Raw genomic sequence first — 18,520 nt, forward strand, 5'->3', positions numbered from 1 at the left:
CAGCTGAGGTTTCAGTTTACTTCAGCGTACATTCACCCAGTTCCTCTACTGAGCACTGAACATCGATCTGATGGTAGAATTTTACGGGCTCAAACGTGAAGTCAAGTTCTGACGGAGAGGGGCTCATATTTTGTTGTATTCTTAACTTGTACATTGTTTATTAATGTGCTTGAAAAAAATTAAATATATATATATATATGTAGCTGAAGTGCTTAGGAGGAATGTACGGATGTTTGCAGTTTACCTAGAAATGCGTTTAGAAAGGAGGATTTTGGGTGGATCGAGTGTGGTCAGATGGGTAGATGAGCACCGCAAAGTGTTCACGGCAGAGACTGAGCGTCTGCTTGACAGGTTTCCACATGAAAGTTCTCTCACCTTTTCCCTATGTTTGAAAATTTACACAGTAAAATTTTGGAGAAAAATTAAGCCCACTACTCAGCTTAAGAAATAGTATTATATTGATGGCTCTGAAGTTATTTGGTTTTTGCTGCAAGGGATGTTTTTATTTATTTTTGTTGCTGTTTAGGTGCCGTTGAGCCTGTTCCGACTCATAGCGACCCTGTGCACAACAGAGCAAAACGCTGCCGGGTCCGGCCCCATCCTCACAAATGTTGCTGTGCTTGAGCCCACTGCTGCAGCCGCTGTGTCAGTCCATCTCTTTGAGGGTCCTCCTCTTTTTTGCTGACCTTCTTCTCTACCAAGCATGATGTCCTTCTCCAGGGACTGGTCCCTCCTGATAACATGTCCAAAGTATGTGAGATGAAGTCTCGCCATCCGTGATTCCAGGGGGCATTCTGGCTGTACTTCTTCCAGCATAGATTTGTTTGTTCTTCTGGCAGTCCATGGTGTGTTCAGTATTCTTAGCCAACACCATAATTTGAAAGCACCAATTCTTATAATTCAAAGGCGCCAATTTTTCTTCAGCCTTCCTTATTCATTGTCCAGTTTTTACATGCATACGAAGTGATTGAAAATACCATGGCTTGGGCCAGGCACACCTTAGTCCTCAAAGTGACATCTTTGCTTTTCAACAATTTAAAGAGGTCTTTTGCAGCAGATATACCCAGTGCAATACATCGTTTGATTTTTTGACTGCTGCTTCTATGAGCGTTGATTGTGGATCCAAGTAAAATGAAATCCTTGCCAACTTCAGTGTTTTCTCCGTTTACAATGATGTTGCTTATTTTATTTATAGGTGAGTAATAACAACATGCCCCCACGTGTCTGTCAGTTTGTCATACTGTGGGGGCTTGTGTGTTGCTGTGATGCTGCAAGCTATGCCACCGGTATTCAGATACCAGCAGGGTCACCCATGGAGGACAGGTTTCAGCTGAGCTTCCAGACTAAGACAGACTAGGAAGAAGGACCTGGCAGTCTACTTCTGAAAAGCATTAGCCAGTGAAAACCTTATGAATAGCAGTGGAACATTGTCTGATATAGTGCTGGAAGATGAGCCCCCCAGGTTGGAAGGCACTCAAAAGACGACTGGGGAAGAGCTGCCTCCTCAAAGTTGAGTTGACCTTAATGATTTAGATGGAGTAGAGCTTTCGGGACCTTCATTTACTGATGTGGCATGACTCAAAATGAGAAGAAACAGCTGCAAACATCCATTAATAATTGGAACCTGGAATGTACAAAGTATGAATCTAGGAAAATTGGAAATCATCAAAAATGAAATGGAACGCATAAACATCGATATCCTAGGCATTAGTGAGCTGAAATGGACTGGTATTGGCCATTTTGAGTCAGACAATCATACAGTCTACTATGCTGGGAATGACAACTTGAAGAGGAATGGTGTTGCAGTCATCGTGAAAAACAACGTTTCAAGATCTATCCTGAAGTACAACTCTGTCAGTGATAGGGTAATATCCATATGCCTACAAGGAAGACCAGTTAATATGACTATTATTCAAATTTATGCACCAACCACTAGGGCCAAGAAGAAGAAATAGAAGATTTTTATCAGCTGCTGCAGTCTGAAATTGATCGAACATGCAATCAAGATGCATTGATAATTACTGGCAATTGGAATGTGGAAGTTGGAAACAAAGGAGAAGGATCGGTAGTTGGAAAATGGCCTTGGTGATAGAAACAATGCGGGAGATGGAATGATAGAATTTTGCAAGACCAACGACTTCTTCATTGCAAATACCTTCTTTCACCAACATAAACGGCGACTATACACATGGACCTCGCCAGATGGAACACACAGAAATCAAATTGACTCCATCTATGGAAAGAGACAATGGAAAAGCTCAATATCATCAGTCAGAACAAGGCCAGGGGCCAACTGTGGAACAGACCATCAATTGTTCATAAGCAAGTACAGCCTGAAACTGAAGAAAATCAGAGCAAGTCCACGAGAGCCAAAATATGACCTTGAGTATATCTCACCTGAATTTAGAGACCATCTGAAGAACAGATTTGACGCATTGAACACTAGTGATCGAAGACCAGACGAGTTGTGGAATGACATCAAGGACATCATCCATGAAGAAAGCAAGAGGTCACTGAAAAGACAGGAAAGAAAGAAAAGACCAAGGTGGATGTCAGAGGAGATTCTGAAACTTGTTCTTGAGTGTCGAGCAGCTAAAGCAAAGGGAAGAATTCATGAAGTAAAAGAACTGAACTGAAGATTTCAAAGGCCATCTGGAGAAGACAAAATAAAGTATTATAATGACATGTGCAAAGAGCTGGAGATAGAAAACCAAAAGGGAAGAATACGCTCGGCGTTTCTCAAGCTGAAAGAACTGAAGAAAAAATTCAAGCCTTGAGTTGCAATAGTGAAGGATTCCATGGAGAAAATATTAAATGATGCAGGAAGCATCAAAAGAAGATGGAAGGAATACACTGAGTCATTATACCAAAAAGAATTAGTCGGTATTCAACCATTGCAAGAGGTGGCATATGATCAGGAACCAATGGTACTGAAGGAAGAAGTCCAAGCTGCTCTGAAGGCATTGGCGAAAAACAAGGCTCCAGGAATTGATGGAATATCAATTGAGATGTTTCAACAAACAGATGCAGCGCTGGAGGTGCTCACTCATCTATGCCAAGAAATATGGGAGACAGCTTCCTGGCCAACTGACAGGAAGAGATCCATATTTATGCCTGTTCCCAAGAAAGGTGATCCAACCGAATGTGGAAAATATAAAACAATATCGTTAATATCACATGCAAGCAAAATTCTGCTGAAAATCATTCAAAAACAGCTGCAGCAGTATATCGACAGGGAACTGCCAGAAATTCAGGCTGGTTTCAGAAGAGGACGTGGAACCAGGGATATCAGTGCTGATGTCAGATGGATCCTGGCGGAAAGCAGAGAATACCAGAAGGATGTTTACCTGTGTTTTATTGATTGTGCAAAGGCATTTGACTGTGTGGATCATAACAAACTATGGATAACACTGCGAAGAATAGGAATTCCAAAACACTTAATTGTGCTCATGAGGAACCTTTACATAGATCAGAGGCAGTTGTTTGAACAGAGCAAGGGGGTACTGATTGGTTTAAAGTCAGGAAAGGTGTACGTCAGGGTTGTATTCTTTCGCCATACCTATTTAATCTGTATGCTGAACAAATAATCCGAGAAGCTGGACTATATGAAGAAGAACGGGGCATCAAGATTGGAGGAAGACTCATGAACAACCTGCGTTATGCAGATGACACAGCCTTGCTTGCTGAAAGTGAAGAGGACTTGAAGCACTTACTAATGAAGATCAAAGGCCACAGCCTTCAGGATGGATTACTCCTCAACATAAAAAAAAACAAAAATCCTCACAACTGGACCAGTAAGCAACATCATGATAAATGGAGAAAAGATTGAAGTTGTCAAGGATTTCATTTCACTTGGGTCCACAATCAACAACCATGGAAGCAGCAGTCAAGATATCAAAAGACACACTGCATTGGGCAAATCTGCTGCAAAGGACCTCTTCAGAGTGTTGAAGAGCAAAGATGTCACCCTGAAGACTAAGGAGTGCCTGACCCAAGCCATGGTATTTTCAATCACATCATGTGCATACGAAAGCTGGACAATGAATAAGGAAGACTGAAGAAGAGTTGACGCCTTTGAATTGTGGTGTTGGTGAAGAATATTGAATATACCATGGACTGCCAAAAGAACGAACAAATCTGTCTTAGAAGTAGTACAACCAGAATGCTCCTTAGAGGCAAGGATGGTGAGACTGCGTCCTACATACTTTGGACATGTTGTCAGGAGGGATCAGTCCCTGGAGAAGGACATCATGATTGGCAGAGTACAGGGTCAGCGGAAAAGAGGAAGACCCTCAACGAGGTAGACTGACACAGTGGCTGCAACAGTGAGCTCAAGCATAACAACTATTGTAAGGATGGCTCAGGACCGGGCAGTGTTTCGTTCTGTTGTGCATAAGGTCGCTATGAGTCGGAACCGACTCGATGGCACCTAACAACAACAACAACAAATAAGTACATGAACTTAGAAATTAAAAAGTACTAAAAGATTTATGGCAAACCAGGGGACTTTCTTGTCGCTCATTTCCATGCCGGTCCTACCCTCTAGACTTTTTCTGAAAGCAGCTTGGGTTTTTATCTCTGAGTTTCTTTTTAAAAAAATGTTTATTCTGCTGTTTCTCGATTTATCAAGTTTAGATATTATTTTCTAGTTATTTTTCGATAAGTGAGGATTTATCTTCCTTATATCTTCCCCAGTTTCCTGCCTCCATTCTTCTTCGTCTTGATAATTTTTTTTATTAAGTCATTAGTTAGCGTTTACACCTTATTGCAGAGCCAAGTAAAAAAAAAAAAAAAGTAGTACGCTATAATTGTTCGTTTATTACACAATACCTTTCGGTTAGTAGTCAAGCACTTTACTGTTTGCACCACCCAGGGATTCCTACACGATATATTATCTTTGCTTGGTGTCATGAATTGCCTGAAGCAGCCCTGGTAGTGCAGAGGTTAAGCGCTCAGCTGCTTATTGAAAGGTGGTGGATTGAACCCACTTAGTGGCTCCGTAGGAGAAGGACCTGGCGATTTGTTCCTGTAAAGAATACCAAAAAGAAAAAACCAAACCCATTGCCGTCGAGTCGATTCCGACTCATAGTGACCCTATAGGACAGAGCAGAACTGCCCCACAGAGTTTCCAAGGAGCACCTGGTGGATTTGAACTGCCAACCTCTTGGTTGACAGTTGTAGCACTTACCCACTATGCCACCAGGGTTTCCCTACAAACATCACAGCCTAGGAAACCCTATGGAGCAGTTTTACTCTGTCACATGGGGTCGCTGGAAGTCAGAATTGACTCGACGGCACCCAAAAACATAAATTGCCTGATTTTTACATACTTGCTTAGTTTTTGCATGTATGTATCTAAATGCTCCTTCAGACATGTTAGACACTAATGAGTATTATTTTCCAAATGTTTAAATGCCTCGGCGAATCTGTCAGTTGCCTTTGTTTGGAGGCGTCTCTTAGAAGCCTCCGTTCTCCTGTTTGGTGGCTCCGGCTGATCTCTGGGTCTTATGCAGAGCCATCACCCCAGCCCTTCCCATCACCCCAGCCCTTCCCATGACCTCAGCCCTTCCCATCACCCCAGCCCTGCCTATCACCCCAGCCCTTCCCATGACCCCAGCCCTTCCCATCACCGTTCTCCTGGGACCCTCCTTTTGGGCTCTCCTGTTTTTCTAGTTTCCTGGCTCCTGTGTCATCTTTTATCTGAGTAGTTTTCTGGTAGTTTCAGTGTCTTTTACCGGCAGGTTACCTACCAGGGTTTCAGAGAGAAATCAACACGCCACCTTCCCACAATAATGCACAATTAAACTCCCCCAAATGTACTTTTTTGTTCTCATCATGAGTGCTATAAATCACTGTATCTTTTTAAAAAACATTTTCTAAAAGTAATTGAAGAATATATATATTTTTAAATAATAGCTTTCCTGTTTTAACTGCTTTCAATGAAATGGGATGTAGAACAAACTTCACTTCCCAGAAAAACTGGAAAAAGCTGTTACATAATATTGCGGAAATCCGTCTAGAAAATTGTGTCCTGGGAGGTATTTATAGCGTCGTTTTGCTGAACCTATACTGTGGGGGTGGGTGGAACGGGGTAAGTGTGAATTTCATGAAATTAACTCCTGTACCTGAATCAAATTGTTGTGATTGATCGATGTAAAGAGAAATTACTTGCATTACATAAATGTCTTGCACTTGGTAGACCCATCTCAATTTTAAATTGAGGGTAAAATCTCTGCACTGAATTCGGAAGCATTTTGCTAGGAAACAATTCACTTTATAAGACAACATATTTCTGTCTCTTAGTTACACCTTCAGGACTTTATGGTAAATTTAGGTCTTTGTTTCACTGAGTCCATGGTTTGCTTTTTTTGGCCTCGCAGCTCAGCGCCGGGGGCTAGCAGGGCAGTGGGTTTGTGTTTCCACATGTGAGAGCAGAATATTTTGCCAAGGAAATTGACAAATTTAAATTAAAAATGGATTTTTTACAGGCAGCGTTTGCCTAAACTGGGTTAGCTTCAGAAGAAAGTAGTGCCGAGTGAAAATCACCAGTGTCGCACATCCTGAATCGTGTGAATTTTATTCACCGGTTTGCTTTTTATACCAGCGGCCAGCTGCTGCCTTTCGGAAGAGTGAAGCATTTCAGCCAGAATTGTCCGCTGCTCAGTATAGCTCTCACGTTAGAAAAAACCCTACCAGATTACGTCCTTTGATTTTCACAGGTTTTGTTCAGAGGATCTGGCTGTGGGTTGCAGTTTCACACATCAGAAATACGTGGTGGGCCAAGAGTTATTTCTGGAGTTTTCTTTTAAAGCCCTCTCCTCCTTGGAGAGTCTCTGTGTTCCCAGATCAATTGCCCAGTCATTCCTTACCTGAAGTGAGATATTTATATCTTTTTAACTAAGCCACTTTTAAGTTGAAAACTGCATTTTCCAGAACAGTGAAAGACCAAAAAAAAAAGGCCCCAGCTGGACATTTGTGAACGGGCTGTGTTTGTGGGTTCCTTGACTGATGGCTGCTCACCAGCTGCTGTCAAGTCGACTCCGACTTATAGTGCCTTTACGTGTGTCAGGGTGGAACTGTGCTCCACGGGGTTTTCGACAGCTGGATTTTTGGAAGTAGATTGCCAGGCCTTTTGTCTGAGGTGCCTCTGGGTAGACTCGATCTTCCAGCCTTGCAGTTAGCAGGTGAGCGCATCCACCATGTGCACCACCAGGGACACCGGCTGACTACTGAGTCATGTAAAATTCCTTCTTTATTTGTACAGTGTGACACTGTGAATCACAAAATGTTAAACATACGTCCTGCCCGCAGGGGACTCCTTTCTAAAGCAGATGGCTGAGAGCATTGACTTTGGAGTTAGAGAAGCGTCAAGTCTCAAAACTGCCACTTCCCAACCACATGGCCTTGGGCAGCCCCCCAAACTTCTCCACACCTCGGTTTCCTTACCTGCCGAGTGAGAACGGTGATAGTACCTAATGCACAGAGTTGTTTTTAGTATGAAAGGATCTAACTTTGTCCTGTGCCTATCATATCATGTAATAAAAATTAAGGAGCTGTTGGCTGCCGCGGAGTTGGCCCTGACTCGTGGCCCCACGCACACAGAAATGAAACAACACTGCCTGGTCCTGCACCTCCATGATTGGTTGCAGATCGAATGGTTGTGATCCGTAGGATTTCCATTGGCTGATTTTCAGAAGTAGATCTCCAGGCCTTTCTTCCTAGTCTTAGTCTGGAAGCTCTGCTGAAACCTGTTCAGTGTCACAGCAACACGCAAACCTCCACCGGCACATGGGTGGTGGCTGTGTATAAGGTGCATTGGCTGGGAACCGAGCCTGCGTCTCCTACATGGAAGGCCAGAGTTTTACCACTGGACCATCAATGCTCCCATGAAAAATCATGTAAATGAAAAAGCAAACAAACAAAAATTAAGTAAATGTCAGCTGTTTTCATTATCGAGCTAGTATTTACGGACGACACGCCAGCACCTGCCTGAAGAGTGCTATCAAACACGTTGCTTCCAAAAGGCCAACTGTGCACACGCAGCTTAGGAAACCATGCTAGAAAAGCTTCCTAGTTTTTTGTTTGATTAAAAGGAAAAAGTAGGTGCCAAGGAGTGCCAGTGCTTCTTTGGACCTTGAGTTGAAGTTCTGCCCCGTTTCCCTCAGATTCCATGTCTCCCCTCTCTTTCCTGACCAGAGCAAGGCTATAGAGCCCTGGGAACCACACTTGGTTCAGAATTCTTCACCCCACACCAGGGAGGATCCCGTTCACTTGGCAAACATTTGGAAGGCCCAGCATCCCACAAGGAGCCCTGGTGGTACAGTGGGTAAGTGCTCAACTGCTTACTGAACAGTCAGCAATTCAAACCCACCCAGCAGCTCCACAGGAGAACGACCTGGCGATCTGCTCCCGTAAAGGTTACAACCTAGAAAACCCTCTGGGGCAGTTCTGCTCTGTCACATAGGGTCTCAGTGAGTCGGAATCGCCTCAACTCCCAACGACAGCGTTACCCCGTGAAGAGTGCAGAGCAAGTATCTTTACTCCTTTCAGATTAAAGTTTAAAAAAGGCTGAGAGACTTGAAATTGGACAGCTAGAAAGGCCCTTGACTCCTCATCCAGCTCTGCCCCAGATGGCCAAATTCGCGAGAGCAATAACAGCTAAAATGAGATCATCGCATCCGATTTAACGTGAAACGCCAATAGGACATCGCCTCAAACTCTGAAAGCTTCTTCTGGCTTGAAGACAGACCGCATGTAAATGTCTTTAAGTGGTTCATCTCTTAAAAGCAAGAATGGAGGCCAAGAAAGAAATCTTCAGTTGCTATTTGCTTGTTTCCTTCAGGATGGCACTTGGCGCACAGTGAGTTTTCTCCATGGATCCTGTTATTTACGGCAAACACACAGTTCTCACTCACCCATGCTCCCCTGAATCCGGGTCCAGCTTCTGCCTCAGGAAAAAGGTGAAGATTCGTTTTTGCTTATTCGTTTGTTTTTATTACAAGGAATTGTTCTTAGTGATGTTGGAAATAATTCTCTCTCACCCAGAGGAACTTTAAAAATAAAATATTTTTTTTTGTTGTTCTGAATATACACAGCAGAGCATATACCAGTTCAGCCATTTCCACATGTACAATTCAGTGACCTTGATTACATTCTCCTCACCCTCCTTTTCCAAATTGTTGCACCCCCATTAACAGAAACTCACTGCCCCCTAAGCTTCCTGTCTAACCTTTTGGGTTAATTGTCAGTTTGATCCCATGTAGATAGTTCTTTAAAACAGCACAGTGCTCAAGGCAGACGTTCTTTACTGATTAAGCGAAACTACTGATTGGTTTAAAAAAGAGGTCGGGATATTTTTTGTTTAAGGATTGTTTTAAAGATTATTTTAGGGCAACAGTTTTGGGGGTTCATCCTGCCTCAGTGACCCCAGAAATTCTGGACTCCATGAGGATTTGAAATTCTAATTTACGATTTCCCCCCTTTTGATCAAGGAGTCTTGTATAAAATCCCAAAGAAACTTTTAGTGACCCAGGTCTACACCTTCCATTTGCAATAAAAGTAAGTAGGGAAGTAGACCAGTTGCCACGGTGTCGGAGCAGAACTGTGCTTCCTAGGTTTTCAGTGGGTGCCTTTTCAGAAGTAGATTGTCAGGCCTTTCTTCTGAGGGGCCCCTGTTGACTTGAAGACACCAAAGGGGTGTTTGTGCAGAAGGGTGTAAGGCTAAGCCTCACATGGCTGTCCCCTGGTGGGGGAGAGCCAAGAAAGGCCCTGGGCCCACTTTCCTTTCCTGGTGTGATCAGAAGGGTCAATGGGAAAAGGGACAGCCCCTCCCTGGGAACATGAGGGGCCAAGTTGGAGTCCATTTGATTGATAGCCTTCAAAACAGCTAAGACAGAGTCTCTTTTAGAATAGAATTTGTAAGATAAAAAATGGAATGTTATGGTGTGAATCTTCAAATTTACTTCTACTAATTAATTATAAAAGTCATAGATACTTGGACATGAGTTATAGAAGCATAGCAGCTAATTTCCAATTTGGAGTTCCTAGGTGGTGCAAATGTTTACATGCTCAACTGCTAACTGAAAGGTGGGAGGTTCAAGTCCACCCAGAGGTACCTTGGAAGAAAGGCCTGGCTGTCTTTGTCTAAAAAATCAGCCATTGAAAACCCTGTGGAGCTCTACTCTGGGACATAGTGGATCACCACGAGTCAGTTGACTCCACGGCAGCTGGTTTTTTAATTTCAAGTTGACAGTACACTGGGGGTCTGAGCCACCCAATGAGGTGGCAGAAAGAATAAGGGATGGTTTAGAAGGGTCCTTTTGTACTTCTGGCTAAAATGATAGGCTGCCTGACGAGCCTTGTCTTGGCTTCTGACCACCCTCGTCTAACAGGTAAGCCCAGCAGGGAGCAGGGTGGGGACGCAGTCAGAGTCAATGAGCAGCCCAACTGGGCAGAAGCCAAATGCAAAACCGGTCCACCGTGGGAAAAAGGACAGCCTCCACCGTGGGAAAAAGGACAGCCTCACACGCCGGCAACAACAACAGCAAAGCCGTGTTGTCAGACGAATTTTGCACCGCCAGTGAGCGGCAGCCGACCACTGCAGGTCGTGTTTTTATATAGCTATATGTAAGACCTATGGTGACAAGATTCATCTTGGTTGTTATTAGGTGCTGTTAAGTCAGTTCTGACTCATAGGAACCCCGTGTACGACAGAAGAAACGGGGCCCAGTCCCGCACCAGCTTCCCAGTCATTGCTATCTTTGAGCCTATTTTTGTAGCCACTGTTTCAAACCATCCCGTTGAGGGTCTTCTTTTTCACTGACCCAGGGACTGGTCCCTGCAGATACCAAGTCCAAAGTATGTGAGACAGAGTCTCGCCATCCTTGCTTCCAGGGAGCATTCTGGTTGTACTTCTTCCAAGACAGATTTGTTAGTTCTTTTAGCGGTCCATGGCATATTCGGTACTCTTCACCAACACCATAATTCGAAGTCATCAATTCTTTGGTCTTCCTTATTCACGTCCAGCTTTCATGTGCATATGAGGTGATTGAAAACACCATGGCTTGGGTCAGGCTCACCTTAGACCATAAGGTGACTTCTCTGCTTTTTAACACTTTGAAGAGGTCCTTTGCAGCAGATTTTCCCACTGCAATACATGTTTTGATTTCTTGACTGCTGCTTTCATGGCCGTTGATTGTGGATCCAAGTAAAATGAAATCCTCGACAACTTCAATCTTTTCTCCGTTTATCACGATGTTGCTTATTTGTCCAGTTGTGAGGATTTTTGTTTTCTTTATGTTGAGGTGTAATCCATACCGAAGACTGTGGTCTTTGGTCTTCACTATTAAGTGCTTCAAGTCCTCTTTTCTTTCAGCAAGAGAGGTTGTGTCATCTGCATAACACAGGTTGTTAATGAGCCTTCCTCCAATCCTGATGCCCTGTTCTTCTTCATATAGTCCAGGTTCTCAGATTATTTGGTCAGCGTACAGACTGAATAAGTATGATGAAAGGATACAACCCTGGTGCACCCTTTTCTGATTTTAAACCATGCGGTATCCGCTTGTATGGTGGAAGGATGCAACCCTGATGCACACCTTTCTTGATTTTAAAGCATGCAATATCCCCTTGTTCTGTTCCAAAGACTGCCTCTTGGTCTATGTATACGTTCTGCATTATCTTTACAACTTAACAAATGACAGTCTTAATTGTTGACTAGGAAAAAAGAGCTTCCTTTCATTATCAAATTTATTACCAGGGAGTAATTTAGGACCTGATAGAAGATCATAAGACCGACCTTTTAAAAACAAATGATGAAATATACATGTATGTGTACGAATGTCCACCACGTGTCTGTCAGTTTGTCGTGCTGTGGTGGTTTGCGTGTTTCTGTGATGCTGGAAGCTATGCCAGTGGTATTTCAAATACCAGCAGGGTCACCCGTGGTGGACAGGTTTCAGCAGAGCTTCCAGGCTAAGACAGAGTAGAAAGAAAGGCCTGACAATTGAGTTCTGAAAATCAGCCAATGAAAACTCCATGGATCACAGAGAATATTATGCAATTTAGCACTGGAAGGTGATCCCCCTAAGTTGGAAGGCACTCAAAACGCACAGAGGCTGCAGCAATGGACTTGAGCTGCCAAGGATTGCGAAGGTATAGGACCAGGCAGCGCTTTGTTCTGTAGTACATGTGGCCACCATGACATGGAGCAGACGTGACAGTGACTGGCAACAACATGTATGTGTGGTATAGAGAAATTCAGTGTGCGTGGAGCAGAGAGTAAGGGGCGACCCCAGGTGAAGCTGGAGAGGCTGGCTGGTAAAGGCCAGACCATATGGGCCTCCCAGGAAGAAGCAGAAAAACCTGGGAGCAGGTAGCCAGATGAGTGATGTGGTCAGGTCATCCTCCCCAAAGGCCAGCCTGGTGTCTCCATGAGAACTGTGTGGAGATTTATGACAGAAGATCAGTTTTGAACTTAAACATCAATTCGTTATTCTGCCGTGCAGTTGGATTTTAGAGAAATCAAATCTTTTTTCATGTGCTTGACCCATTACAAATAGCCTTACTTAGCTGCCATAGCTATAGTCAGTAGGTAAGTCCACAGGAAATGTAAATTGCATTTCATAATTAAAGACAAAAAAAAAAAAAACCAGTTAGAAAAGCCATTTTGGAAAACGATAAGGTGCTTCTTTAAAAAGCTAGAAATAGAAATACCATATGATCTAGCAATCCCACTGCTAGGAATATATCCTAGAGAAATAAGAGCCATCACACGAGTAGACACATGCACACCCATGTTCATTGCAGCACTGTTCACAACAGCAAAAAGATGGAAACAACCTAAGTGCCCATCAGCAGATGAATAGATAAACTATGGTACAGACACACAATAGAATATACCACAGAACAGTAAAGAACAATGGTGAATCTGTGAAGCAGCTCACAACATGGGTGAATCTGGAGGGCATTATGCTGCATGAAATAAGTCCATCACAAAAGGACAAATACTGTATGAGAGCACTACTGTAAAAACTCGTGAAAAAGTTTACACAGAAGAAGAAACAATCTTTGATGGCTATGGGGGGGGGGGTGGTGAGAGAAAAACACTAACTAGACAATAGATAAGTGGTAACTGGTGAAGGGTAAGACAACACAATACTGGAGAAGTCAGCACAACCTGTACAAGGCAAGGTCACGGTAGCTCCACAGACACATCCAGACTCCCTGAGGGATGAAATTGCTGGGCTGAGGGCTGTGGGGACCACGGTCTCAGGAATATCTAGCTCAATTGGCATAACAGAGTTTATAAAGAAAATGTTCTACGTTCGACTTTGGTGAGTAGTATCTGGGGTCTTAAAAGCCTGTGAGCGGACATCTGAGATACTTCACCGGTCTCACCTCATCTGGAGCAGGAGAGAATGAAGAAAACCAAAGACACAAGCGAAGGATTAGTCCAAAGGACTAATGGACCACAACTACCACAGCCTCCCCCAGACTGAATACCGCACAACTAGATGGTACCCGGCTATCACCATCGACTGCTCTGATAGGGATCACTATAGAGGGTCCCGGACAGAGCTACAGAGTTGGAGAAGAATGTAGAACAAAATTCTAACTCACAAAAAAAAAAAGAAAAGAAAACCAGGCTTACTGGCCTGATAGAGACTGAAGAAACCCCAAGATTATGGTCCCCGGACACCGTTTTAATTCAGTTATGAAGTCACTCCGGAGGTTCACTCTTCAGCGAAAGATTAGATAGGCTTATAAAACAAAATGAGACTAAAGGGGTACACCAGCCCAGGGGCAAGGACTGGAAGGCAGGAGGAGACAGGGAAGCTGGTAACAGGGAACCCAAGGTCAGGAAGGGGGGAGAGTGTTGACATGTCGTGGGTTAGCAACCAGCATCACAAAACAATATGCGTATTAATTATTTAATGACAAACTAATTTGCTCTGTAAACCTTCATCTAAAGTACAATTAAAAAAAAAAAAAGCCAGTCTTTCAAAATAACTTAAAAATCAATTTTTGAAAAAATATTTTATTTTGTTTTGGTGAAGGTTTACACAGCAGTTTTGGTTTCCGTTCAGCAATTTCCACACAAATTGTTCAGTGAAATTGGTTACATTCCTCACAATGAGTGAACATCCTCATTATTTCCATTCTGGTTATTCCGTTTCCATTCATGTTTCCCTCCCCACTTACGTTTTCATCTTTCTTCTGAAGTAGTTGTTGACCTTTTGGTCTCATACAGACAGTTTTTTTAAGGGAGCACAGTACTCATGGGTGCTATTCATTATTGTTTGAGCCAGTTTGTTATTTAGCTACAAGGCGACCTCAGGGGTTAGTTTCATTTCCAGGTTTGAAGAGTACCTCAAGGCAGTGGTCCTGGGGAGTCCTCCAGTCTCAACCAGTCCACCAGTCCAGTAGGTCTCTTGTTGTTCTTGTTGCTTTAAGTCAAGTTTGCATCAGTCTCACCACAACCCTCGACAGAGAACAGGCAGTCGACTGCCCCAGCCGGCGTACTAGGTGGTTGTCTTTAGCAGCTGTCCAGTCGGCTCCGGCTCATGGCAGCCTCATGTCCGACAGAACGAAGCGTCGCCCAGTCCTGTGCCGTCTTTGCTGTCGCCGCTGTGCTCAGGTCCGTTGTTGCAGTTTATGTTCTAGTGCTGTATCAGGCAATATTCTTTTGTGATCTGTAGGGTTTTCGTTGACTGATTTTTGGAATAGATGGTCTGTCATAGTCTGAAAGCTGCGCTGAAACTTGTCCAGCATGGTGACCCTACTGTGTTTGAAATATTGGTGGCATAGCTTCCAGCATCACAGCAACACCCAAGCTACCACAGTAGAACATGCTGACAGACGGGTGTTGGGATGTACTAGGTCAAGATGTATTTTCACATGTCCCGATTCGTGGCACTTTGAATGCCTGGCAGACCAGCCGTACTCGTACCCGGCACTGCAATAGTTATCGTGGGGGGTCGGCACTGAGATGTCCATCTCTAACGGCCACGTGGTGAAGCTGTCAGGTTTGCTTACTCGCCCAGAGCTCAGTAACATCACGGAGGCCATGTCTTAGCCAGTATGTGTCCAATTTGATCACATTTAATTTTATCACAGAAAATAATCCTGTGAGGATCTCACTGTGTGAAAATACCTGAAGCCTTAGATTTTAGACCAATTAGTTTAGCTAACATTTGTGAAAGAGTGAAATTAGAAAATCAATAAAAGTACTTTAAAACTTTTTAATGTGTTTTTCAATAAGAAGATTCAATGATATTTCAAGAATGGGAAGGCCTCTTTAGCAGCGTACTTTGCTTTGGGTCAATGAGGAAAGCTGATACAAAGTTCCTAATATCAAGGAGGCCTGGTGGTGCAATGGTTAAGCGCCTGGCTGCCAACCAAAAGGTTGGCGGTTTGAACCTACTCAGGGGCTCTACGGGAGAAAGACCTGGCAGCCTGCTCCTGTAAAGATTACAGCCTAGAAAACCCTTTGAGGCAGGTCTACTTTGTCACATGGGGTCACTATGAGTCAGAATCGATTTAAAGGCATACAACCACAACAATGGAGAAAGCAGAGGCCCTGTCCACTCTTCATCAGCAGAGCTGTATTGCATCTACAAGAACTCTGAAATCTGTGGATACACCCTAATGGGAAGTCAGGTGCTTTGTGTCACATAAATGTTTGCTTGAAATACATGCTGTGGTGGGTTTATTAAATGGAGTCAATTTTGCCAGAAATGAAAACCTCTTTCAAGTGTTGGTGTAGGGGTTGGGGGACACTTGAATTCACATTTTATCATACGATTGGATTATTCTTAGTCAAATGTTTTTGCACTGCCCTCGGTACATGTTTGGCTGACAGAGAACCTGTTTCCTTGGAAACATAACTGCTCAAAATTCATCTGAGCAGGAGTAGCTTCAGTCAACAGCCTCTTAGGCATTTTATCGTGAACTAGGGTAACGCACTGGTGGTTAGAAGTAATATAGTAGCTTATAGTGCAGTAACGTTGTTGTTGGGGCCTTCAGTCGATTCCAACGCAGAGACCCTGTGTGACCGAGGAGGGCTGCCCTGCGGGTTTCCCAGGCTGTAATCTCTCGGGAGCAGGTTGCCTTGTCTTTCTCCCGCAGAGCCACTGGATGGGTTCAAACTGCCCCCCTTCCGGTTGGCAGCCAGATGCTGCACCGCTGCCCCAGCACGGCTCCTTCTTTCCTAATGAAGCTGTTACGTAATTGTATACAGTAAAGTCTCCTTTGTTCCAAATTGGTGGTAATTGCAAGTCAGTTGGGCTGTAATTTATTTTCACATTATCTGTGAAGAAAGCCTTCGCTAATGTAACCCTCTTTTCTTAAAATAATATTTGATTGTGTTTTCAGTGAAGGTTTAACAGCAGTTTAGGTTCCTATGTGACCGTTCCTACACAAGTTGTTCGGTGACATTGGCTACATTCTTCACATTACGTGAGTATTCCCACGATTTCAGTTCTGGTTCCGTTTCCGTGGTTTCCCTGCCCCGTTACATTCTCTTCTTTGTTTTAAAGGAACTGTGGACCGTTTGGTCTTGTATAGATGATTTTTTAAAGCACACAGTACTTACTAGTGATAATTTTCTGAGCCAATCTGTTATTTAGCTACCAGGTGACCTCAGGGGATTAGTTTCTGTTCAAGTTTGAAGAGTATCTCAGGGTGATATTCTTGGGGGCTACCTCAGCCACAACCAGTCCAGTAGGTCTTTTTTTTTTCTTTTTTTTGTAGGGATTTGAAGGTCTGTTTCATGTTTTTCTCCCATTCTATCAGGGTCCATCTTTTGTAGCCACGATTAGAATGGCTGATAGTGATAGCTGGGCACCGTCTAGCTCTTCTGGTCTCAGGGTGGATGAGGGTGTAGTTCCTGTGGACTGTTGTCCTGTAGACTAGTTTCTTCTTTGAGTCTTTGGTTTCCGTCTTTCTCTTTTGCTCTGGACTAGTAGATACCAACAGTTATGCCTCTTTCACTGGCTTTTAACGTTAGTTCCCTTCATAGCTCCAGTTTGTATCGAGAAAGAGCTGGAAGCAGTGAATAGGAGGCATACACCAAAACCAGACCCACTGTCATCGAGTTGGTTCTGACTCCTAGCAACTCTGTAGGACAGAGTAGAACGCCCCATGGGGTTTCCAAGACTGTGAATCTTTGCTGAAGCAGACTGCCACATCTTTCTCCTGTGGAGCGGCTGGTGGGTTTGAACCGCCGACCTGTTCATTGGCAGCAGAGTGCTTAATCCCTGCACCACCAGGGCTCCTTGAATAAGAGGCATATGAACAAATAAGTCAAAAAAGGAAATCTCTAGGATAATCAAGACCCCATTCATATTTGATGCTTCAGTAATAATGTATGGAATTTTGAAAAGTGCTGTATAGGTGCATGAGTGAAACATACAAAAAAGATGCAGCGTGAACAAAGAGGTGCGGTCATTATTATGTAAGTTAAATGTAAATATGTGTGTGCATACATTTTATATATATATATATATATATATATATATATATAGTTGTTGTTGGCTGCCACTGAGTCAGTCCCGCCTCACTGCGACCCCATGGGACAGAGCAGAAATGCCCCATAGGGCTTCGTAGACTGTCATCTCCTCAGGGGGCTGGGGGTCAGCTTTCCAGGTCTTTCTCCCACGGAGCCACTGGTGGGTTTGAACCGCCAGCCTTTCGGTCAGCAGCTGAGCGCTTAACCATTGCAGTTACAGTTTTCAGATGTGGAATTTGGGGCTGTAAGGAGATATATTTCAGCCGAAATGTCCGAAGCTTAAGATGACGGGCCAAGCGATTTAAAAACTGAGGCGTTTACCACACGGGCCTGGACATCGAGAATGCAGAACAGTTTGTTTTAATCCCAAGAACCGTCTCATCAGTTCCTGTAGTAACTGAAAGAACACAATCAGGAGGTTAATAAGCAGGTTAATTAAAATTTTGGAGAAAACAACAGAAAGAAAGTAATTCAGAGAATGTCTTTGACATTAATCATGGAAAAAATGGAGCTTGTTTTGGTGGTGTACTTAGAAAAAGCAAAATGAGAACAAGTTTGCATACTAATTAGGTAAGAAGATACCAGTTATACCTCAAGATAAATTTAAAATTCTCAAGTAAGCAGTTGGGATCTGCACTTTGGTGAACAGGAAGGCACTCCAGGGCCATATGGAAAATGTTGTAAGAATATTCTTAGTACTAAGCTGAGTTTGGAGGAGATTGTCCTTGACAAGTTCACTTATAATTCACATAGTTTATATGAGAACAAATTAAATATGAGTAAGAGAGAAACATTTGAATGGGAAAGTGATAAAACTTTTAAAATTTATTTCTGTATTTAAAAATTGTTGACAGCTCGTTTTTTCCCCCCAAAATCATGGCCTTCATAAATAATTATATGGGAAAATTGTTACGTATAGGCTTATAAAAATGTCTAAAGTCAATTTTGTTGTCGTGTGCCGTCTAGTCAGTTCTTATGTGATCAGTGGATCCCCATGGAGCAGACACAAATAAA

The 18,520-nt window shown here is 43.3% G+C and overlaps 1 protein-coding gene across 3 annotated transcripts in view; it reads left to right on the top strand.

Moving 5' to 3' along the window:
- DCLK1 (doublecortin like kinase 1) overlaps positions 1-18,520 on the top strand; it is a 406,473-nt gene that overhangs the window by 104,714 nt on the left and 283,239 nt on the right. The gene's annotated exons all lie outside the window — the stretch shown is intronic.

This window comes from Loxodonta africana, chromosome 17 (genome assembly GCF_030014295.1).
Source record: "Loxodonta africana isolate mLoxAfr1 chromosome 17, mLoxAfr1.hap2, whole genome shotgun sequence".
Lineage (NCBI taxonomy): Eukaryota > Metazoa > Chordata > Mammalia > Proboscidea > Elephantidae > Loxodonta > Loxodonta africana.